The 9,680-nt window shown below is 53.9% G+C and overlaps 1 protein-coding gene across 3 annotated transcripts in view; it reads right to left on the reverse strand.

Annotated features, from left to right (window-relative positions):
* JAK1 (Janus kinase 1) overlaps positions 1-2,521 on the reverse strand; it is a 52,896-nt gene extending 50,375 nt beyond the window's left edge. For 2 of the 3 annotated variants that reach the window (XM_015290965.4, XM_046944253.1), the window contains exon 1: positions 2,373-2,521. The gene's annotated coding sequence lies outside the window, so the exon portion shown is untranslated. The remainder of the gene's footprint in view (positions 1-2,372) is intronic. The other variant, NM_204870.2, reaches the window with a different exon arrangement.
* Between the last annotated feature and the right edge of the window lie 7,159 nt (positions 2,522-9,680).

Below are 9,680 nucleotides of genomic sequence, written 5' to 3' on the forward strand. Positions count from 1 at the left end.
CCCAAGGTTGGGTCTGCAGGGGAAAACCGTGCTGCACTGCGAGCCAAGGGAGGACGGGGAGGAACAGGGTAGGAAGAGTTTGTGAAACCCTCCTGTCTGCAACAGCGCACGTCACTGCAGGATGCTGCCAGAGAACACTCAAAGGTTTTGCCCCTCTGCACAAAAAGGGAAGCTGGCTTCTGTGGATTTAGGTGTTTGTCTGCAAGACTGAACCACTAAGGAAGAGTCAGTCTGAACTTACCCTACTCACAGCACTTACTCCTCCAGCCAAGAGGCCTGGATTACCTCCAGTCCCTCCAGACACGACGTACAGTTAAATTAATTTTAAACTGTGGACTCTAAGAATTAAAAATGAGATGAAAAGGAATGCTGGTTTTACCACTGAGTGCTCAGGTACCCTTCAGCTTCTGCTCTGCAACTGGAGCAGGTTTGCTTTCTGAAGATTTGTATCAGATATTCTCTCCAGGTTTTGCTTCTCATTTGTTTCCTAAATTAATATAGCAGAGGAGTCAGTGTGGACATGCAGAAAGAGCACGATCCCAAACAGTTCCAGATCTACACAATCCGCTTCTCAAAAAGGCCAGTTCAAAAGGTTTTCACAGAGCAGGGATTTCCAGGAGGTAACAAGCTCAGATTTATCCCAGCTCCGTGTTTATGTTCTACAGCAAATTCAGACCACTCACTCTGATTTTTTTTTTACAAGTTTTTCACCTAACCATTCCCAAAGGTCAAACGCTTGCAGCTTTGCTCTGCACGAGCACAGTATGTGCTCTGTTCCACTGGGCTATGGGGCAAACAGCTTGCAGACACGTAGACAAGCAAGATATTCAAACAGAACCAAATCGCTGCAAATATATTTAGAAAAGCATGAAATCTGCCTGTGTTTGCTTGCTTTTAGCACCGCGGACACTCCAACATGGACCTGCTTCAACCAGCATCATGCCCTCACAGAATGGCCCGGGTTGGAAGGGACCTCAAGGATTGTGAAGCTCCAACCCCCCGCCACACGCAGGGCCACCAACTTCCATATCTAATACCAGCCCAGGCTGCCCAGAGCCCCATCCAACCTGGCCTTGAACACCTCCAGGGATGGACGGGGCATCCACAGCCTCTCTGGGCAGCTGTTCCAGCACCTCACCGCTCTCATAGGAAAGGACTTGCCCTCAGCCCGCTCTGTTTCAAAGCACCTGTCCCACAGTGTCACCCAGCACAGACCCAGATCAAGGTGCAACTTCCTGAGCGTCTTAAAAACAAGCGGCAGAAGGAAACGCCTACCGCTCCACATATATGGGCACAACAGAACCTAACAGCTATCTCCTGCTCTGGCGATCAGAGCAGCCCCAGCACGCGCACGCCTTCTGCTCCGGGACACCTCTGAGCATCGCCTCCCAGCAAGAGTTAATCCGGGCCGAGCGGAGTTAAATATAAGCACTGATGCAACTTGGGAGGACTCCCAGTCTCCCGCACACAACGTGCTGCGCCCCCAGGCAGCGCCGTGCTCCCCACAGCACGCTCCCAGCTCCCTCCCGCTTCATTTTCAGCAGGGACACGAGGATTTGTTCCAACAGAGCCGGGCCCGGCCTCTCCTGCCACCACCGCGCGGTCCTTCTGCTACCAACGCGTACGGCCCAGCGGCGGGTCGGCATTCGGACCCCTATTTCCTGGTTCTCCCCGTATAAGAGCACTCCACACGTATTTTTACAACCCCCAACTCACCGGGACGGCCCGAACCCCGCAGACACACACCGGGACGGCGGGGAAGGAGCGCGGCCGGGGGGGGTCTGACGGACGTCCAAGAAGCGCCCCTGTGCCCGGCACGGGAGCAGGCGGCACGCACAGCCGGGCCGTATCCGCCCGCCCCGAGCTCGCGCAGAAGGGCAACGCGGCGATATCTGCGGGGAACTCCGCTCACCGAAGCGGACCGAGGCCCGCCGCGAGCCGAGGGGGATCTGAGCAGGAGCGCCCGGGTATTTTCGGCTTGACTCAGCGCGCAGCCCCAGCGCCGAGCTCACCCCATCCGCTCCTCTCCCAACGCCACCCCACTTCCTCCACCGCTCCAACGCAGCTCAGCAGCGGAGCCGAACCCTCGGAGCGCGGCCGGGCGGCTCTGGGGTCCCACCGCCGCACCCCGGGCCGCCGCCGCTCCCCCTCCCCCCCCCCCGGCCGCCCCCTCTCTGCCCGGCGGCTCCGGCCCTGAAGCGGCTCCAGGGGAACCCCGCACCGCCCCGCCGCCCGCCGCCATCTCCCGGCACCCCCGCGGGGGAAGAGCCGCTGCCCGCCGCCCCACCACCACCACCACCACCACCACTACAACCCGCCCCTCCACACGAGGCCCGCCCGAGGCCCGCGGATCCCCCTCCGGCTCCACTCACCTCTTCCGTCGCACCTCGGGCGGCCGTACCCCTCAGCCTCTCGCCCCAACGGGCCGGGGGACGGCACGGCCCGGGGTCAGCGAGAGCGGAGCCCGCAGCGCTCGACAGCGGCAGGGCGGCGGTCCGGCACGGCGGCGGGGACCGCCCGCGGAGCATGCGCCGCGCTGAGCCCGCCCGGGGGTGGCGCGTGGCTGCGCCCGCCTCCCACAGCGGCGGCGGGGGGTGGGGGTGGGATGCGGCCCCGCGCCGCCATTTGCTGCCCGCGGGGGCCGGGATGGGGCCGCGATGCAGCCTGGGGCTGCGTGAAGCCGGGGGGAACGCGAGGCTGCGTCCTGGCCTGAGTTTAGTGACGGAACATGAGAGTCTGCGAGATTGGAGAAGCCCTCCAAGCACCCCAGGCCCAACCCCAGCCCACACCCCCCGTGCCCACTGCCCACGTCTGAGTGCCGCACCCCCACGGCTCTGGGACACCCCGAAGGGATGGTGACCCCCCCAGCCCCTGGGCATCCCGTGCCGGTGCCTCACCGTGCTCTGGAGGAGACATTTCTCCTCGTAGCCAAGCTGTCTGTCACTGCTCGGCCTCAGGGAGCTCTGACCTCCATCCCAGGTTTGCACGTTTCTTCCCTAATCCCACCTGAAAAGCCCAAAGCAGAGCCTGCCTGCACCCCTGGGGCTCCACATCGTCCAGCGATGGCGTGGATCTGTGCGTGTGTGAGCTCTGAAACCCCCCCTATCTCCACACGGACACTCAGCACACACCGCAGCGTTTCGGTGCTTACGCACCTTTCTGCCCTCCGCACAGAGAAGAAATGGGTTTCTTCGTTGCGGTTTCAGACTCTCAGACCCACAGGATACGGTACGATGGAAGCGATGTCAGTGAGAGAACGATTCCCCTTCCCACATGCACTCACGTATTGGGCATCTTCTGAGAGAAGAACCAAACCACTGCTGCACTGTGGGAGAACGGCCCTCGTAGACAAACGGTTCATTAAAAAGAAGCAGTGAGCCTTGGTGTTTGTGACAGCTTCCAACACGATGGCAGTTTCGTGTAATTCAAGTCAGTTTAATCAGAGCGCGCTGATAGCATCTTTTTGTCACGCTCTTCTCATGCACCGCAGCAGGTGGGTGTGCAATGCCCGGCTGCCATGGGCTGTTCACACACCCACACGCAGTGCTCCCAGCCTGCCCGCCTCGCGCTCGGGCTGTCCTGATCCTCCAGCCTTATCTCCTTGCTAATCTCCACCCCGGAGCCAGGTGGTGGGGGCCGATTGCACGCGACAGCACCAACGTGCAGCCGTGTGGTTGTAGTTTACAAACTACAGACAACCAGATCATCGTTCATTGTTTTCCCCTCTCTCTGAGGAATCAAGCTGGCCGTTCCCCACCCCTGCTTTCAGAGCTGCCAGGAGCCTGTGGAGCACGGTTTGGATTATATTGCAGGGCGTTCATCTTCCCCTGCCATGGGGCATCGCTGGCTCTGCTTTACCAGCGCTCCGCACAGTGTCAGTCTCACCCATTTTGCTGAGGCTGGAGAGAGAGAGATCAAATCTGTGACTGCAATTGGCAGCTTGTGCAGCCCTGCTGTGGCTCCCAGAAAGCCGCAGCCCTTCCTTGCTCTCCTGCTCTGCCCACTGGGGCTGCACTCATACTGGTTTGCTTCCACTCCTGTTAGTCCTCTCCATGGCTGTGCCTTAGAATCACAGAACCATAGAATGGCCTGGGTTGAAAAGGCCCACAGTGCTCATCAGTTCCAACCCCCTGCTATGTGCAGGGTCGCCAACCAGCAGCCCAGGCTGCCCAGAGCCACATCCAGCCTGGCCTTGAATGCCTGCAGGGATGGGGCATCCACAGCCTCCTTGGGCAACCTGGGAACAGTGCATCACCACCCTCTGGGGGAAAAACTTCCTCCTCATATCCAACCTAAACCTCCCCTGTCTCAGTTGCCTTGCATGATCAGTTTCCCGTGGTGGGTCTCCATGCTCAGTAACATACCAGATCTGTATTAGTTATGCTTCATATTCAGGACTCATTTCCTAGCACAGTTGTCGATGCTGCAAATGTCCTTAAATCCAGCCCACAACTACAAATCAAACCTGAGCTGAGGAGGTGGCTGTGACGGAAGGATTGCATAAGGGGCTTAGTCTGGGGCTGCTTTCAGCGGCCACAGCTCAGACAGCAGCTTCACCTCTGCTGCTGCCTAAATGAGCACCCAAAGCCCGAGCCCACGCCCAGGGCTGACCCAGGCTCCCAAGAGCCATGTCCTCCAGTGAGAATGTAGTTCTTCTGTGCTCACACACCTGCGTTTAACACACGGAGCCAGGCTCCTGTGGCACTTGGAGCCTTGTAGAAATCATCTCTTTAGTCTTCTAGCCCTGCCTCCAACGTGAGCTTTTCACTTTTTCCCCTCAGTTTCAGGACGGTGTTGTCTGCTGATTCCTATTGGCTGTTCTGTGATGTCCCAACTGGGGTGAAATCGACGTGCTTCTAGAAATTAATCCTAAATTAAGTTAATAACAGGGCAAGATTTCCAGCCCACCCCCAAAGGCAACAAGTGTTGCCCATCTTCCACAGCGGAGCAGCCCCCATTTCCACCTCTCTGCTCTTTCCAGCTATCAACCTCACACAAACCTTCAGGAATGCAGCATTTCAACACCTCTGTGTCGCTGCTAAACTGACCGGAAGTGACTATTGAGTTCAAAAGCCGTCAGTGAGGACAGACAGACAGACAGACAGACAGACAGACAGCAGTTTCAGAAGCCTATTTCCTTGGGAAGGCGGGCTAACTGCTCCACCCCTGCAGCCTGCATTACCGCAGCATGCCATCCTATGAGAAGGATGTGATTTTGTGTTAAAACATTTCAAGTCGTTTTCTTTGTGGAAGTAATCACATGTAGCTGAATTTGCTTTTGTGTCTCTAAAGAGAACAGGCTTGCAAAGAGCTGCAGAAAAGGCCATTGAAGCAAAGCAATCTTTCCTCACCCTATAAGTGCCGTACTGGGTTGGAGTGATGGATCAGAAGGATCACAAAGTATCTCCCTTATTTCTTTATATGGCAGCTTCCAGGAAGCACCGACGTCCTCCAAGGGAAAAAACGCAGTAAAATGCAGATGACAGGACTGTTCCTCCCTGGTATTTGTGAGTTACAAATCAAACGAAATTCAATCACATCATTTCTTACAGAGGAGGGCAGGCAGCCACACACACATTTTCCCTTTGCCTGCCTGTTATGCAGTTCAGTGTTCAAGTTTTCAGAAGTCGAACCTCACGTTGCCATCAGTTTTCTTTAGAAAAGGTGACGTTTTCCACATGCTTTCAAACAGTGTAAATGCTTTAAAAGCTTTTTTTTTCTCTTTCATGACATTTCAGGCTACAGCAATTGGCCCCGCGTCCGGTAAAGTGCTTTAAATCATGGGCGGCGTCAGCCTGGAATCGACTGCACCTTTACATAAATGTGATTTAACACCACCTAAGTGGTCTCAGCCTGCCAGCAGTCTGTTTCTTGGCAGCATACGTAGGGCCTGGCTCTTCTCCTGCGTGCTGGTGAACAGCAGGAGGAGGCCGTGCGGAGCTGTGCGAGGTGGAAAACGGGCTGCAGCCGTTCAGTGTTCATACATTGCAATGGCACTGCAAAGCACTGCAAGAACAATCATCTGTGCTCCTGTGTGCTTCTGCAGAGCATCAGGCTTCGTTCAGCGCTGTTCAAATGAGAATTTACTTTAAAAATAATTCTTTTTTTTTTTTTTTCCCCAAAAGAAATATATCCTGCCTGCAAAGCCTCCCATAAAGTGCCATCCAGCACGGCTGTGCAAGACCTTGAAGAGCATGAGGCCCCCCAGTACTGCAGCGATGGGCTGCGACTTGCCACGGGGGCTGTATAAATAGATACGTGAGTGCAAAAGTCCTTTCATCTGATCTGCTGCTGAATTTATCTGAAACTTCCTGTGCTCACATAACAGGAGCAAAGAAGTGACTGCGAGCTGCTTTCAGAGCACTTGTCTCTGCTTGGAAAACGAGAGAATTTCTTTTGAGACAGCTGGAATGTGTGAATTGTTTCTTCATCATTAACAACTTCTAAGCGTTGTCCTCAACCTCCTTCTTCTTTGTTGTTATTCATCAAGCCAAGTGGGGTTTCTAATAGTCTCAGTTTGGGGAGGAGAGATTCCTTCAGATCTCTATGTCCCAGCAGGGCCATCTCCAAAGGGATGATTTTCCCCCAGAGGGTGGTGACGCACTGTTCCCAGGTTGCCCAAGGAGGCTGTGGATGCCCCATCCCTGCAGGCATTCAAGGCCGGGCTGGATGTGGCTCTGGGCAGCCTGGGCTGCTGGTTGGCGACCCTGCACATAGCAGGGGGTTGGAACTGATGAGCACTGTGGGCCTTTTCAACCCAGGCCATGCTGTGATTCTGTGAGATTGGTGCTGTCAAACTGCAGCCACACCACCAGAGTGAGAAGCACTTGTTCATGCATAGATGCTTGTTTGCATGCTTACAAGTATACATACTTGCTTATATAATTCACATACATACATATGTAAACCATCAAAAGCTAGGTGCAAATGCCACAGCAGCAGCACGTTACATTTACATCCAAATTTAATTAGGTATCATTAACAATAACCTCTGGGGACCTTCATTTCCAGCGTCCCCTGGAGCACTGCATTTAACCCCAGGATGCAGCAAGGCTTTGGCTGCTGGTGGGGCAGCATCACACACTGCCCTGAGAAGCTGATGTTCTGCACACGATGGAAGTTTCTCCAAAAAAGAATTCATTACATTTTTTGTCACCCTGGGGACACGAAGCCAATATATCTTATATATGAAATGCACCAATCTGGAAGGCAATCCCAGGCACTCAGCAGAACATCAGCATGGAGCCTCACACGTTGGCTCTGCCCATTGGTGCCCAGCGACGGGGGGACAGGCACGGACCCCTCTGCAGCACTTCCCTCTGGAAGAACCACTTATGCTCGGGTGCTCCAAAATGCTGACCTCAAAGGGCGTCTGTGAGTTCCTATCTTTGCTTTGCCCCACCCCCAGGCAGGTCCCAGCAGTGGGGATAAGACCCACGGCCGATGTCCCCCTGGGAGCAGCGACACGATGGCGTTGGGATGGGGTCTGTGCCTCTGCTGTCCCTCTACTGGCACCTCGAATGAGAATCGTTTTCTTTCTCACAGGCTTATTTTTAGCCAGGAGGAATCCGAGGCTTGTGCAAATGTTTAAACATGTCTCTCTTGAATTATTCAGTGTACTCTGCCAGCTTCTGGAGTTAATTAAAATGGAGGTCGGTCAATAACGAGCTCTCCGGCTCACCATGGGGAGAAATCTAACAGCAGCTGTGGGGCCACTGATAACCACCTGCCTTCTCCATCCCTCCCAAGCCCCACACAAGCACTTGACTTAACAGCAAAGTGTTTTTGCCCGTAGTCGGGAGCGACGTTCCCACCACCACTGCCAGACGTACCACGGAGGGGCTATTTTAGCTCACAAGTTGGAATTTACAGTGCCAGCACATCTCTGTGTTTGGAGGTTGCTTGAGGGATTTAGGCAGGACGAGGCCCCCTACCATGCCTGACCTCCAGGTCACACCCAGCAGTCACACCTCTTGTTTACCTGATTTCTGCTGCAGTTGAATGAGGCTTTTCCCACTATCAGATGAACATCCCCACGTAGCTTTTAAAAAAGGCTAAGTGCAGCCCTCATCCTCCTGAAGTCAATGGGGAAACGGAGATCAGAACGAGAATTTCACCCACCATCTGAAGAAAAGCAGGTGTCTGAGCCACAGCTGGAGTCAAAGAAGGGCTCACCTGTGGCTGCAGCAGGGTTTGGTCCCAGGAAATGTAATGTTAGCACAATGACCTTGCATTAGAGTGTGTTCATTCACACATACCTCCGTGGCCCTCTCCTATTCTTCAGAAATGTTCAGAAGAGCAAATGAGCTACCAAGTCACCCCGTGCAGCACAGCCTTTATCATCTGCCTGCACACAACCGATAGCAGTAACTCTGACGTTACACCACACTGAAACGCTCAGTTCCTGTTGCGTAGTTCTGTCCCCAATCAGACATCAATTAAAGTCACTGTTTCCCTTTGTGAATCACGATACTGCCAAAAACCCAGGGGATGTTTCAGCTCAAAAACGTGCAGCAGCACCCAAATTCCTCCCCAGCACACACACGGTTTTAGCACGAGCAACGTAACGTACAGAGGCAGAATCTTGTATGTAGAAGGGGAAATGATCACACAGTGCACCTGGGGACTTCTTTTCCCAGTAAGAGGCATCTGTCATTGCCATTACTGCTACCGCGTGTGTTTGCTCCAGGAGGAAAAGGACCCCCTCACCTGGCAGCAGATGCAAGAAGGAAATCACAGCACTGCGTTGGGAATGGCTAGAGCGGAATACAGCTTGAACACATCGATCTGACTTTATGCTAGGGAGTGAAAATATTGCCTCTGTTGAGCTGAGCGTATCTGTAATCAATGAATGTCAATTCTCCTCACGCTCATGAAACTCCGCGTGCAGCTAAAGCAGAGGAGAACTTGTTGGAGGTGGTATGCTGAGGTACCTGTGGATGTGAAGGAGAACACCACAGCAGGGCTGAGCCAGTCACATTGCCCCCAAGCCAGCAGACTCCAGCAGAATCTTCACCAGCTTGTTTTATTTATTCTGCTTTGCCCGACATTTCTAAGCTTGCATTCAGAAACCGCTTGACCTGACCTAAAACCACGTTTGTCATAGTTCCATTCTGCTACATCTGAGACCTGCAGTTACCAAGACATTGTAATTAGGCTACTTGGTTTATAAATGTTTCATCGAGGAGGCCTGGACTGAAGTTCAAGTGGAGGTGCTCTGTGCTACCCAGAGACCATTTGAATGAACAGTAACTAAAACAGTGCCTGATTCATATGTGGCACTGCTGGACTTCGGAACAACAACGGCGTGCTTGGAACTCTGTTGGGAAGGATTCTTTTCCCTCTTAGCATAAACAAAATGAAGCCTTTCGGTACCGATGCTTCCTGCTGTGTGCTAAGAGAAGTCACATGAAGAAATAAAAACCTTTAAAAAAATGGGAAAAGACAAAAGCTCCGCCTGGTTCCAAGGTTCAGTGCTAGCAGACAATGGATGCCTTTCATCCCGCTGCTGTCAGAAGCAGGTAGCAGCTTGCTTCTCCCCTTAAAAGGATGGCTGGTGGACAAGAGCCAGGTGCAGAGCTGCTCTTATGGGCTGCAGAATCACAGCCCCGAGGAGATGTCACAGGAGCAGAACTGCTGCTCTTCTCGGGCAGAACGTGGGTGGGAGAGCAACAGCCTCC

Source organism: Gallus gallus, chromosome 8, assembly GCF_016699485.2.
Source record: "Gallus gallus isolate bGalGal1 chromosome 8, bGalGal1.mat.broiler.GRCg7b, whole genome shotgun sequence".
Classification (NCBI taxonomy): domain Eukaryota; kingdom Metazoa; phylum Chordata; class Aves; order Galliformes; family Phasianidae; genus Gallus; species Gallus gallus.